The 14,162-nt window shown below is 50.7% G+C and overlaps 1 protein-coding gene across 18 annotated transcripts in view; it reads right to left on the bottom strand.

Moving 5' to 3' along the window:
- MAGI1 (membrane associated guanylate kinase, WW and PDZ domain containing 1) overlaps nt 1-14,162 on the bottom strand; it is a 513,936-nt gene that overhangs the window by 371,748 nt on the left and 128,026 nt on the right. The gene's annotated exons all lie outside the window — the stretch shown is intronic.

Raw genomic sequence — 14,162 nt, 5'->3', positions numbered from 1 at the left:
GCCACGCACCTGCAATGTCATTTCACAAAATGCCCGGGGATGAGGGAGGGGAGTCCTCACATTTGAAGAACAAATGACCCATATTACCACTGGGCTGAAACAAGCATGAGGGACATCAGGGGTTCATTTCAAATCCAGGATCACCATCGATTTTGATAATACAGTCACAAGGGAAGCCAATCCCAGTAATGCAATATTTAAAAAACTAAATAGCTTCATATCAGTGTGAGCATTTTTATCATTCCACCTTCCCACTTCCTGCTCCAGACCTCCCTCCGTGGAAATGACTGGCCTCAATCAAATGTTACTGCCCTTTCTCGCCAACATCCAAACAGATGCCACAGCCCTGAGCTAGGGGGCAGTTTCTGGAGAGCAGGGAGGAGTGTTGGTTTCCCTCCAGGGTCTGAAGAGATAGCAAGTAAACAAGGCTGCCTTTTTGCAACACCCTAATTCACACTCTAGTAAGGGAGGTGGTAGCAATGGTTGTTTCATTAAGCACACAAATGCACAGCTGTTCTCTCTTCTTTTCCTTAGTTCTGTCTCCCTTGAACTTTACAGATGTGTAGTTTTAACCTAATAATGTTTCCTGCTGAAAGAAATACTTGGGACTACAGTAAAATGCTCTCTGTAATTCCTACCTTCCAGCAAACTTCAGAGCCCATAGGGTTCCCAGGGGCAAATCATGGGGCCCACTGTTCCTGACTGATTTCCATCCATTCCTTACTGTCTCTGAGAACCTAGGGATCGGGAATGTGACGCTCACAGTGAGGGATGGTAGCATTTGGTCCCACTGTTCCCTGTCTCCTAACCACAAATGAAACGGAAGTGTGTCTCCCTATCAAGAGATCTCCGCGCTCCTCTCACTCCCGTGGTCCGTCACAAAAAGACCGTCTCCCCCTCCCGCTCCCCGACCCATCCTCCCGGGCGAAGCCAGGTGCCACATTGTGCAGCCGCTGTGCTGCGAGGTCCACGTGGTGAGGGGCCAAGGCATGCCAACCAGGAGAGGGGTCTTGGAAGGGGAGTCCCCAGCCCACAGTCGAGCCTCGGCTCACACTGCAGCCCCAGTGCACAGTGTGCTCCCAATCCCATCAGAAACCCTGGGCCAAGGCACCAAGGGAAGCCCTGCTCACATTACTGACCCTCAGAAACCATGCAATACACAACGTGTACCGTTGTGAGCTGACAGATGTGGGGCCCTCTGTTACCCAGTAGTAGATGACCAATATACCGTCCCAGCCAGGCACCTCTACAGCCAGAATCAGACCCAGTCCCCTGCATTTTACCCCCTCCTTTCCACACAGCCCGTTTCCAGGGGTCCCTGTGCTCCAGCTCTTAGCGGGGTCCTGATGTCTTCACCCCATGGAATGTTTTTCATATTAAAGCAACCAAAACACAATGGAAGTAGGGGGATGTAAAGCTCACATTTTTCATGTGTTTGCAATCCTGGTCTCAGAGGTGCTCTGTAAGAGAGTTTGGGCCAAATGTTTTGACAAGCTCTGCAGCTTCCTAAAGAACACCGTGCAGAGGAGCTCTGTGACCTTCAGGCAGCTCTGCACACCCCAAGTTTCTCCTCTCGCGGTGCTACTGAACCCTCCTGAGGGACACATTCTGGGGACCAGCGGTCAAAGGCAGCAGTTCTCCAAGTGCAGCTTGGAACGTGAGTGAAAACCCAGGTCACACACATAAAACCTGGGTCTTATCTGACAGCGTGCGTCCCAGAGCAGATCACAGCCCATTCTAAACGCATGGAAATCAAATTCTGAATGAGGTGATGCTGATCACTGGCCATCTACAGGGCACGCCAGGGGCCATGAGCACTCTCTTTCTTCAGATTTCACAGTTAAGGAGACATCAGCCAATGGAAATCCTTGGGAAGATGATTAACCTTGCTGAGAGTCACCATCTGTATCTATAAAACTGGAGTAATAAGGCCTACCTCGCCAGATCACATGAGGTAATTTATATTTATTTTATTTTTTTTTTTTTTTAATATATATTTTATTGATTTTGCACAGAGAGGAAGGGAGAGAGATAGAGAGTTAGAAACATCGATGAGAGAGAGTCATCGATTTGCTGCCTCTTGCACACCCCCTACTGGGGATATGCCCGCAACCAAGGTACATGCCCTTGACCGGAATCGAACCCGGGACCTTTCAGTCCCCAAGCCGACGCTCTATCCATTGAGCCAAACCGGTCTCGGCGAGGTAATTTATATTTAATTTTGGCATGACGTCTGGCACAGAGTAGGCTCTCAATAAATGTCACCTGTTAGTGTTATCACCACCTAATGCATCAGACCTTAAATTAACTAATTTAAGTGTCTAAAGGAGTCCCAACACCTCAGCATGCACACCACACCACTCACAACACACAGTCCCAACACCTCAACATGCTAGGCCACACCACTCAACACACAGTCCCAACACCTCAACATGCTCAGCCACACCACTCACAACAGCTCCATGTCCCAACACCTCAACATGCTCAGCCACACCACTCACAACAGCTCCATGTCCCAACACCTCAACATGCTCAGCCACACCACTCACAACAGCTCCATGTCCCAACACCTCAACATGCTCACCACACCACTCACAATGGCACAGGGGCCATGTCCTTGTTGTGTCGCCAGACACCAACTTCACTCTCACATGGCAGCTCTGAGCTTTTCGCCCTCACCGGTCCCACATACCTGTCTAGACCTTCTCTACGTTTGAACTGCAGGTGGTGCCACACTAACCACCCCAATTTTAGAAGTTCCAGTCATTTACAAAAGGTAAGCTTTGCTGTTTTCCTTCCAATGCCATTCATGATGCCTCTGATATCTTACTGTGGCCTAGCAGTCAGTTACCTGCGAAGCCTAACAGACCCTTTTGTAGGCATAAAAAGCTTAATTGTTTCTTTCACAAAATGTGGGGATCAGAGCTACAATAGTAAATTGCAGTAAAAAACGCCACCCTGGCACCATGCCGGGCAGTAGAGAACCCATGGAAATGGAGGGCGCACACAGCAAAGGAACAGAAATTGGGCAGCTGCACATGCAGCACCGCCAGCCCCACCCTGACACTGACAGGAGGCTCCACTCCCACTTAATGAGCGCCCAAAAGCAGCAGCAGGTGATATAAATAAAGTGCTGTTTTCAAGGGGCTCATGGAATCTCTACAGTGGACCAAAGGCTGCCTGAAATGAGGGTCATTCTGGTGTGTAAGCCATGATGTGACATGGTCTCATGAGTAACAGCTGAACAGGGACATTCCACCCTAGACTTGACAACATGGATAATCTACAGCAAGAATGACAGCCTGTGCAGCCTGCTTCACAAGCTGCTTAAGCCTCACAGCACCATTCCCTCCCTGGCCAAGCTGGGGGCATGGTCTGGGTCCTCCAGGTTTTCAGAGCTAAATGATGCTCTACCTCCAATGGCACCTAGGACAGCCAACCTGGGATGGGGGCTGCGGTTCCTTATATTAACCCTACGTGGTCACTGGCTTACAATACCAACATTCATGGTCACCAACATGTTCTGAGCATTTATTCTGTAAAAACACGTGAGCCATGCTTTTGGCCTCATCACAACCCTGAAGCAGGTTCTGTTATGATCCCCACAACAGATGGGATAACTGCAGGCCTGAGAGGTTAAGCAACTTCACTAAAGGCAGCTAGGAAATGCGGAGCTAGGATTCCAAGCCAAGGTCCTAGCCACTGCACCACACTGCCCCCCTGAGGAAGCATCTCACAGGGTATTTGGGAAAGGAAGGGTGGATCCACAAGGGCAAGTATCTGGGGTTTGTATCCTCTGGCACTTTCTTTGCTCCGAGGGAAGAAAACACTCATTTGTCCTCCGTGCAGGTCACACAGAGCAGCAGCAGCCTTCTGAACACCAAGCACATCTGTTTACACTGGTTTTAAGACAACGATTTCCTGAGCCACATTTTTCCACCCTGCAGGTGGGTACTTATTGAAACACTCCTATTTAATGAAATGAGCGCCCAAAAAGCAACAGCTAATCACTACGGGCACACTTTTTCTTTGTAAACACAAAAGCGCTACCGGCTAGGAGTGTAGCATGACAAATCACAAGTCAGAGACTGAGCTCTGACATGAGGATTTAAAGCTCAAGGATTTTCAATGTACTTAGTGTGAAATCTGAGGCCGATGGCTGATGCCTTCAGGAATCCCCAGTTGTTAAGGGTATCCAGATGGAAACAGGTAGCTGGGTTTGTATTTCTTCTCCCTGGATCAGAGAATGGCTGGTACCATCTGGTGGTTCTTTTTTTTTCTTCTCTAAAATCCAAGTCTCCATGAGCCAAAAAAAACCAAAACAAACACACACACACACACACACACACACACACACACACAGATCTGAACAATATTCTTGCTGTCCAAGAAACTGACTATATGTAAGAAAGTAATCTTTAACTTATAATTTACTCATGTAATTCTAACTAGAGTGTTGAATAAATTTAGTTTTCATCTATATGGAGACATTCTCATCTCTAAAGCATTCTCTAAAAATAAAAGACGTATCAAAATACATGAGTTCAGCCGAAACCGGTGTGGCTCAGTGGATAGAGCGTCAGCCTGCAGACTAAAAGGTCCTGGGTTCAATTCCAGTCAAGGGCATGTACCTTGGTTGCGGGCACATCCCCAGTAGGGGTTGTGCAAGAGGCAGCTGGTCGATGATTCTCTCTCATTGATGTTTCTAACTCTCTATCCCTCTCTCTTCCTCTCTGTAAAAAATCAATAAAGTATATATTAAAAAAAAAAAAAAGTATACAAAATACATGAGTTCAAAATCCCAACACTCACCCAGCAGAGTTTGAATGCTCCTGAGCTAACAGCCTGGGAAACCACCTACTTTGTTTGTTGTTTGGGCTGAGGATGGAAGGTCAATTCTATATACGTTCAGTGTACTTTCGATACGAACTCCACTGGAGATTGAGCTCTGCCCATTTAACAGATGAGGACACTGAAGCTCAGCCTGAACTGGGAACCTGCCCCAGAACTAGCCAGGAGGAGTAAGTAGCAGAGCTGGCACTTAAATGCAGCTTGGTCTGTTCCCATAATCCTCCTGGCTGTGCTCTGATTTGCTTTACCTTGACCATGATGCTCATTAATCCTCCCTCTCTCCCTCCCTCCTTCCTTCCATGTGTATGGAACAAGCATTTCGCTGGACCAGATGATATGGTTAGTGCTTCAGTGGTTCATGGGAGGTATGTTTTTCTTTACATCTAACAGAGAAGAAACTGAACTGAACTAAAATATAAATCAATGAACATTTTTTCCTTTCCTCCTCTTCCACTGAAGGTTTGATGTTGATGTTTGGAAATTATAAAACTTTAGCTCTGAGAGAACCAGCTCTCCCTCTCGGGACTCAGTTTCAAATGCAGATAAATAAGTTACTTTACCAGTTGGAGACAAAGCAAGAATGTACACCATAAATTAATGATCAACTATTCTCTATTATGCTTGAGGGCCATATCACATTTTCCTACTCAATAATGGGTAGAAGTGAAGTAAAATGTCACCAGCCAAACTCATCTGGGTACCGTTCCTTTATAAAAGAATGTTAGGCCAAAACTGGTTTGGCTCAGCAGATAGAGAGTCAGCCTGCGGACTGAAGGGTCCCAGGTTCGACTCCGGTCAAGGGCATGTACCTTGGTTGTGGGCACATCCCCAGTGGGGGGTGTGTAGGAGGCAACTGGTCAATATTTCTGGCTCTGTCACTCTCCCTTCCTCTCTGTAAAAAATCAATAAAATATGTTAAAAAGAAAAAAAATGTTAGTTTAAATGTAACATGTTCTGAGATGCTGCCCAGTGTTCTGTCCTGCTCTCAGGCACTGCCAGTGTGCCATGGAGGGTGACCACTCACCCCCTTTCCCTGGGCTCAGCTTTAACACGGGGAGCCCTGCAGGCCAGGGAGCCCTCAGGCCCGGGCAGGCCAATCATCCCAGAGCCTGTGTGTGGAGGAGGTCGCATCCTAGGAGCATGTCCACCAGGACACGCCAGTGTGATGCTCACCCTCATCCACCCGCTCCTGCGGTGTAGATACAGGGAGGGCATCACATCACATCACCTAAAAGGGTTTTCACTGAAACAAAGCTATGAAACACAATACCCCATAACTTCTGGCCGACCTTTTAGGGGGGAAAAACACACACACACACACACAAAAAAACCAGGCAGCCAGGGGAAGGTGGAGCTCTCTGGCCTGTTTTCACAGGGGCGAGCGGTGGAAGAGACTCAGAAGCAAGACTGGAGAAGAAAAGTCACACAGAAACGCCTACGGTGCAACCTCCTTGCCGCCTTCATTGGCGGCACGACCCTAGCCCGTCATTCCGTCTCCCTGGGCCTCCATCACGATTCCTATATTTCAAAGCACTGCCCACCGGAAGGCAGGGCCTTTGCCTGTTCGCTCCTGTGCGTCTGGGACCAAGAAGCAGGCCTCCCGCAAAGGACACGCTCACTCTGTGGCGTTTCGGTAAATGGGTGGGTATTAGCTGTGTCCTGCATCGGGGACACAGCTAATACCCACGGGAGGGTCGGTGACAGCGCAAAGACGACTGTGTCTGCAGAAGAACAGGGCTGTGGGAAAGCAACTGCTATTCTTTCTACAAAGCTCTTCATCATCATCTTGTCTCCCACTCGGCGGCGTATGGGTATTATGCTATTGCTATGTTTGGATTCTGATAGAGTGTGAATTTGCAAACTTCAAAGGGGGAAAATCCGTTGGGCTAAGGCTTAGCTAAGCCAACCATCATAGTAATCGCTCCTTATCCATGGTTTCACTTGCCACAGCTCCTGTCACCTGTAGTCAACCACACTCCAAAAATAATAAATGAAAAATTCCAGAAAGAAGCAACTCCTGAGTTTTAAGCTGCACACCATTATTTGGTAGTGCAGTAAAACCTCGCGACATCCGCGCCCTTGCGTCCCCCTTACCCATCTCCTCCACGCTGTCTGTGCTCCCCCACTGTCCGCACTGAGTGGCTGTCTCAGAAAATGTCATCATTTGGGGCATTTTCTCCTGTTAACCTGTCTCCTGTTAGCATCAGATTGGCCCAGACAGAAGAACTTAGAAAGATGGGGGGAAAAATTCCCTTTGACCTCCAAAGGGCCAAAAGCTGGGACTGCGGCGTGAGGAAGGCTAAGCAGGGACACAGAGCTCAGGGAGCCAGGTGGGAGGACGCAGGAGGCTGGGCCCAGGGCGAGACTGCCCCCGCCAGGCGGCGAGGACCAGCCCGAGCACCAGGTGTTCACGGGCCAGTGCTCCCGCACCTGCCTTCCTTCCTGTCCCTGTACCGGGAAGAAGCCCTGGCCAAGGTCATTCTCCGGGCGGCTTCCAGGAGGCGACAGCCTGGTGGCAGGAGCAGCATGCGGCCTGGGACGGAGCCCGCCCGGAGGGGGAGGGGAGGCGGGTGAGGAACATGCTGCCCTTTGCCTCTGCCCCACATCAGGTTTGGGATTATGGATCGACTGGGAAGCACCACCTAACAGGTAGATTAAACTTGCCATTTTTTAAATGTTAGGAGACATGGCGGACACACACATTTAACTATTAGGAAACCACCATTAAACGAAATACGGTCTTGTGTAGACAGAGGCTGCTTTTGTTTCCTGGACACCCAGCCACCCTGTTTGGGCACCCCTTTCGGGTGCATCGGACCAGAAATGCACCCTGGGCTTCTCTGTTCCGTCCAGGGGCTGACCAGAGAAATGAATGGTCTATGTCAGAACTTGCCAGCAGCTGAGAAGTGTGATGTAGGTTCTAGACTTTTGGTCTCGGTACTTTGAGGGGTGGAGCTTGTGCTAAGAATTCTGTCAGCACAGAAGGACCTAGGACCCTGTACATAGGCAGGACTCAAGAAAAATAAAAATGGGGTTGTGGGGAGGGTGTGTCGGGTAACAGAGAAGGAATGCCACACCTGAGAATAAATTTAATAGTTAAACTCTGGGCTGATCCAGCAAAGCCTGCCCAAATCCATGGGAGTGGGAGTTCCCAAGATCAGAATGAAAACCGATCAGGCGACGGTGACAGGCTGCAGGCGGAGGGAGCCCGATTTCACGGAGGCACCAGGTCCAGCTACAAAGCTGCCGTCCCAGCCTCCCCCGCAGGGAGGGGTAGCCAATGAGGTGTCCGTACAGAAAAGTTCTTTAAAAGAGGACAGGCTGCTTCCTCTTGGGCTCATCTCCTCCTCCTTTCCTCGGGCCTCGCACTCGGTCCAGGAGCCTCCGCGAGGTGAGGACCAGGGCCTGGCCTGAGGGTGGCGGGACAGAAAGCCACTGGGGATCCCCCGGCACTTTGGGCCACATCCCCCGACTGTTCATTTCCTGGGAGGAAAGTCCATCTTGTTTAGGCTGCTATTGCAGAGGCTTTGCGGTACGATCCCGGTATAATTCCTAGCTGACCAGGGTCCGAGGGGCGCCTAAGGTCAACAGAGCATTGGCTCCCAGCAGCCATGAGGGCACAGCGAGAGGGAGCCGGCCTCGTGGCTTTGGAGTCTGTGATAAGGACGAGACCATTGTTTCTGAGGCCTTCTTGGGAGCTGGTTCCCTTGGACAAACTTCTTAACCCTGCAGGCCTCAGCCTTCTCACAGGGCCTTGGTTAGCACCGCCTCCAGGCGGAACACCAAGCTTGCGTTGAAATGTTTACCTGGAGCACTTACCACCTAGCCAGCCGGTAATCCACCCTGTTTCAGGAGGCGTTCAGTAAAAGATGCCATAGGAGTAGAAACCCACGTGTCTGTGAGACGGAAATAGAAACCCACGCATCTGTGAGACCGAAAAGACTTATGAAATGTCTGCCTTGAGCTCTGCAAGCAAGAGATTCACATCACTGAAGAATGGAGGTAAACGTAGTCAAATAAAGGAAGTCAGGAGGAGGCCGACAGCACATGTCAACTTGTAAAAACCAGGCCTAGACAGCCATTGCCACCACAGGGTGCACTGGCTCGGGCAAGGGAAAGGCCGTGCTAAGCCACGCACATATGGAAACCCCTTCACCCCTCACTCATGTGTACCCCCTCACTCAGGCAGCATGTCCCTGCACTCGCTCCTGCACAGATACTGGTAGTCACTGGGAGCTTCTGAGGGGTCTGACACTGAAGGCGCACACGCACACACACACGCACACACTATCCCCGAGCTCTCTGTCTCTAATGCGTACAACAGAACTCCCTGCAAAGACAGAGGGCTGAGATCTGCAGTCATTGCCCTTTATGCAGCCACGTGGCTACGAGACATAGCTATCGTGACTGAGATGGATGTTTTTACTGTACTTCATTGAGAGTCATTGACACTTCGGTTTAAACAGCCACATGCGGCCAATGCGGCCACAGAGGACAGGGCAGGTCTAGGCAGGCTGTGCAGGAAGCAGCCCTCAGCCTAGGGGGCAGGGGAAGCAGTGAGAACGGCCCCCAGAGGAATGCAAGCGGGTCTGACCCCCACAGCCCTCACATACTCACCGCCTTCTCTACCTCATGTTCAGCTTCTCCGTTCCCAACTCCCCCAGCCCGGAAACACGCCTTCCCAGGGAGAAGCTACACGTGATTGGCAGGTGGTGGTAAACATAAAGGTGCTCCTGTTCGCTGGCATGCTGACCAGAGGGCCGAGTCAAGGAACTCAGCACCGCATCCAACTGGGTCCTAACTGTGTGCTGCCCAGTGATGCTCCCCTCCCCCTCCCGAGGAGAGGCACACGGGGCACTTCCCCATCCGGTGGCCCCTCCACTCCCAACAGAGCTGATGACTGAGTGAGGATGCCCTGTGTTAAGCATGCACAGCACTTCCTCAAGATCTGCTTGTCCCCACCAGACTGATGCCTGGCACACAGGGCCGGGGGCTGACAACCTAAACCCTCCGCAAGGCTGACCTGGTCTCGTCTCGCTGCCAGCGGCAGCCTGGAGGAGCAGGCCTTCTCTCTGCAGGGAGCTCCGAGCTCACCGTCCCGGATGCCTAAGGGAGGGGGAGCACAAATGCTCAAAGGGCCAGCCCTCCTCCTCGTGAAACCAAACGGCGGATTAGAAACCGACACTAGTCTACCACAAACACAGGGGTCACCTGGCACAGGGGTCACCTGGCATGCAGAGTAACCGGCCGCCCTGCTCACCCAGAGGAACCAATGGGCCACGGCAGAGGCAATGGGCCCCTGCGGCTCCCGGGAACGCGGCCCTGGCCTCTCAAAGGGAGCCGAGGTCACGGTCAGCAGCCTTCTGAACAGACACAGAACCAGTCTTTCCAGGAGGACAGGCGAGCAGTTTCCTGGAGGGAGAAACAGGAATCGAAGACTAAGATTTTACAAAACATCAAAACACAAAAATGATGCCAAGCCAGTTATGATTTCAGGTATGTCCTGTTTTGCACATTTAACTGGTTAAAAACTGATGCCACTGTGTCATTATCACCGTAAGACTGTTTGCAAGTCAGGATGCTCACCTGTTAATCCTCGAATGCCTCCAGCCACAGTGGGATTTCACCTCCCCATTCACAGGGGACTTCAGAGCCAGCAGCCCCACTTCCTGGAAGGCTATCCGATGGGTCCTAAGAAGCTGGTCAGCAAAGCAGTGGGTCCAGTATTTCCATCAAAAAAGAACCTGAGGGGGCAGCAGTGCCACATCAGACGCCTCCTGGCACAGAGCTGGCTTGAGCTGGTTATTTTCAAGAAATAGCAGACACACAGAGCTCTGAGCTGCGTAAAGTTGCCCTTTTGTAAGAGACACTTACATTAATAAGGGCATTTCCCTCTCTGAACCAGGAAGAGAAATGTGACCAAAACTCTGACACTCCACCAATGAATGAGGCTGGGCAGAAATGTGCCCATCCTTGTCCCCCAGGCTTCTCCTGGTCACCTCCCCGTCCTCACCTCCCCCCCCCCCCCCAGTCTCGCCTTTGTCTTCAGCTGGAGATGGTACATAGGTGATGGCTGGGACATTTCATGGAGTTACTCAGTCTTCCTGGGTATCACCCATGTGTATGAAAGTATTAAACCTGTTTGTTTCTTTCCCATTAATCTGTCTTTTATTACAGATCCCAGCCAAGAACAGGGTAGAGAGGAAATTATTTTTCTTCCCCTACAAACCCAAAAAGGCATAAACCTGAGATGCTCCCTTTCATGAAATCCTGTAAAGTGCAATGCACCAGGAAACCGGACAGGTGGCGCTACAGTCTGCCACCACAGACACAAACAGGTAGGTCCCGCTGTACCTGTACTGGATTCTGTCCACAAGAGATGCACTGACAGCATCCCTTAGGCATTTCAAAGGGGGACAGAAAGGGAAGGAGGGAGGGAGGGAAGAAATTGGCATAGCTACACACATTTGGTGATTTAAATAAAGGCTCATGAAAACACAGTGTTTTCAACAGGGTTTATTCTAAGAGGGTGATAGCAAGTACAATATCTTAGCAGTGGCCTAAGCATCAATGTGGTCATTACCACCAAACAGAAATTCCTGACGAAGGCTTCCCGGTGACTTCAGAAAAAACCCGTGGCCCCACGTTGCCGTGATAAGACATGCTGCCATATTTATGGAGCTAATCAGTTTAACGAGGAGAAATGGCCTGGCTCACGTTGATGACACAAGCCAGCTGCGGAGGAGACGATACACAACGGGTCCTGCAGCTAACGTTCAATCTTGTGGATGCGTAAGTCCTCTTGGCTGGATAATGCTGCTAACTAACTTGGAAAGATGGAAACCAGGGTTTTCAAAGTTCCTATAAGAGAGAATTAAATCATTGCTTCTTCCCAACAGGAATCAAAAATGCCTTTACCTTTAATACTACTGCACTCTTTCTCTTCTCGGGCATGTTTGGGACTATCTCAGTCTTGTGAGAAAAGGAAAGAGGAGGACGATAATTTTGTGACCCTAAAGCTTTGCTTTTTAAAATGACCAAAAGCCTACTCTTCTCATCTCTATAAGAAACTCCTCATCTATGAAGACAGCGGGGGGGAGGGAGGGGACATTTTCAAGAATTATTTTATGCAAATATATAGTTGCCAATTGCATCTACATTGAAATAGTAATACATCAAATCCTATGTTCTCATTGACTTGAATTATTTCAGAGTTCATCCATCTTCACTTCTGAACGAGCAAACACCAAGTTTCTCTGCATCCACCACAAATGCAATTCAACCCTTCAAGCTCACAGAGCAAGGAATTCACATCGTGGGCTGGAAAGGGCGAGGAGAGATCAATTATATGTTGAATGCCTACCGTGTGCCAGCTGGTTGCTATGTGCTTTAACTATGTGGTTTTACTTGTCCTAGGGCATATAATTGCAGACAAAGCCACCTTTGGGTGGGGACAACAGGCGGAGGAGCAGGCAGTTGTGGAGTTGGGTCATGGGGCTGCCAGTGTGTCTAGGTCTATGGGCCTCACGCTTTCCCTCCTTCCCAAGGAGGGAGAGGTCGGGGGGGGGGGGGGGGGCGCCGAGGTATGGAGGGGGGGGAGTTGCCAGGGTGGCAGCATCCTCAGCCAGGTGTCCCTGGCAGGGCTGTGCTCCAAGCTTGGTCCCTAGGGCAGCTGGTGCCATCCAAGGGAATGGGCAGGGGAGAAAAGCAGGGTGTGGGGCCGGCTAATGGGGGATTTCCTCTCCTCTTCCGTTACCATCAGCTGCTCTGAGAAGGGGACTGTCCTTTATGGATTTAAACAGGGTCTAACATGACAAATATATTGCTACAGCGATCTCAAAGAAACAATGATCATATGTCCCCTCACTTTCTCATTATCTCCAAAGTGGGAAAAAGAATTCAGCCCGAGGTGCAGGCTGTCCCTTCTCGAAGGTCCTTCCTTCAGCAGCACGTCCAAGCCGGTGAGAAGCTGGCCACAGCCTTGTGACCACAGCACTGTGACCACGGGGCCAGCGTCACCCTCGGATTTAAGAGTGACAGGAACCCAGCCGGCATGGCTCAGTGGTTAAGCATTGACCTATGATCACGGTAAGATTCCCGGTCAGGGCACATGCCTGAGTTTCAGGCTCGATCCCCAGGGCAGGGTGTGCAGGAGACAGCCAATCAATGATTCCCTCTCATCATTGATGCTTCCATCTCCCTCTCCCTCTCCCTTCACTCTAATTTCTCGGCTGGGGCAATGGGGGATGCCTACATCTTCTCAATGCTTCTCCTGGTTTTCAGAGATTTCTCCAGCGTGCCACATTCCTATCAGAGGCTGGTCACACAGTAGAAACATGGCACAGCACACACCTTTATGAATGTTTTGTTTGCCAGCACCAGGGAGTCAGCAGTTCCTCAGACCAAGTGTGGACACTTGTCCAGCCATCACCCCACCAATTCTGACCCATCCTGACTCAGCTACGCCAGTGTCACTCTTGTGTCACCTCTCTGGCCACAAACTCTGGTGTTTGCAAACCCAGCTTTGTACAAATGACAGACAACTCATCTCTCCAAAGATTCTGTCCCCATCCTTACTTCTCTTGTATAGAAACGTCAGACACTGGGGGTGTTAGCACTAATTGTGGAAACAGACCCCAATCAGGTCGTAATAAATCCGCAGAGTTAACTGCATGGCGTGAACCGAGAACAGGAGGAACTACCTCTGCCAAGAAGTCTGGGGAAGTGTCTTGTGAAGGAGCATTTGGCCTGGTCTGCCAGGTGGGTGGGAGCTTGCAGAGCGGAGGGGTATCCCAGACAAATACAATTGCTTGGTGAGGAGTGACGTGACACAATGGCTGAGTCTCAGGCACTGTGCCCCCACTGCCCGCCTCCAATGTGCATCTAACTCTCCTGCAGCAGCCAATAGGGAGCAGCAATGCAACTCACACAGAGCAACCCGTCCTGCTGCTACCAGGCGCGTGTGGCCCTGGATGGCGGGTGGCAGGTCTGGAGCTGGGGAGGCCTCGAGCACAGAGGAGCCCAGAACACGCCCTGCCCCTCCCTCAGGCACCACCAGGCGCCCAAGCATGACACTGCTTTGTCTTTGACTACTCCCCTGCTCACATCTAATGAGGAACTGTCACCTCATCTCAGACGTGGTTCTCTCCCCCCTCCCTCCTCTGTAGCAGAATAATAGCAGCTGGTGAGCGAGCAGCAGGCGGTGGTCCCAGGCTCAGGAGCTGGGCAAGACCAGCCTGGATCAGACAAACTACCTCCAGCCTCAAGTTTGTCTTCTGTAAAATGGGGACACGGCAGCACCTGTCATGTAG

The sequence above is a fragment of the Pipistrellus kuhlii genome, unplaced genomic scaffold, assembly GCF_014108245.1.
Source record: "Pipistrellus kuhlii isolate mPipKuh1 unplaced genomic scaffold, mPipKuh1.p scaffold_m20_p_11, whole genome shotgun sequence".
Taxonomy (NCBI): domain Eukaryota; kingdom Metazoa; phylum Chordata; class Mammalia; order Chiroptera; family Vespertilionidae; genus Pipistrellus; species Pipistrellus kuhlii.
This window is presented reverse-complemented; position numbering and strand designations above follow the sequence as displayed.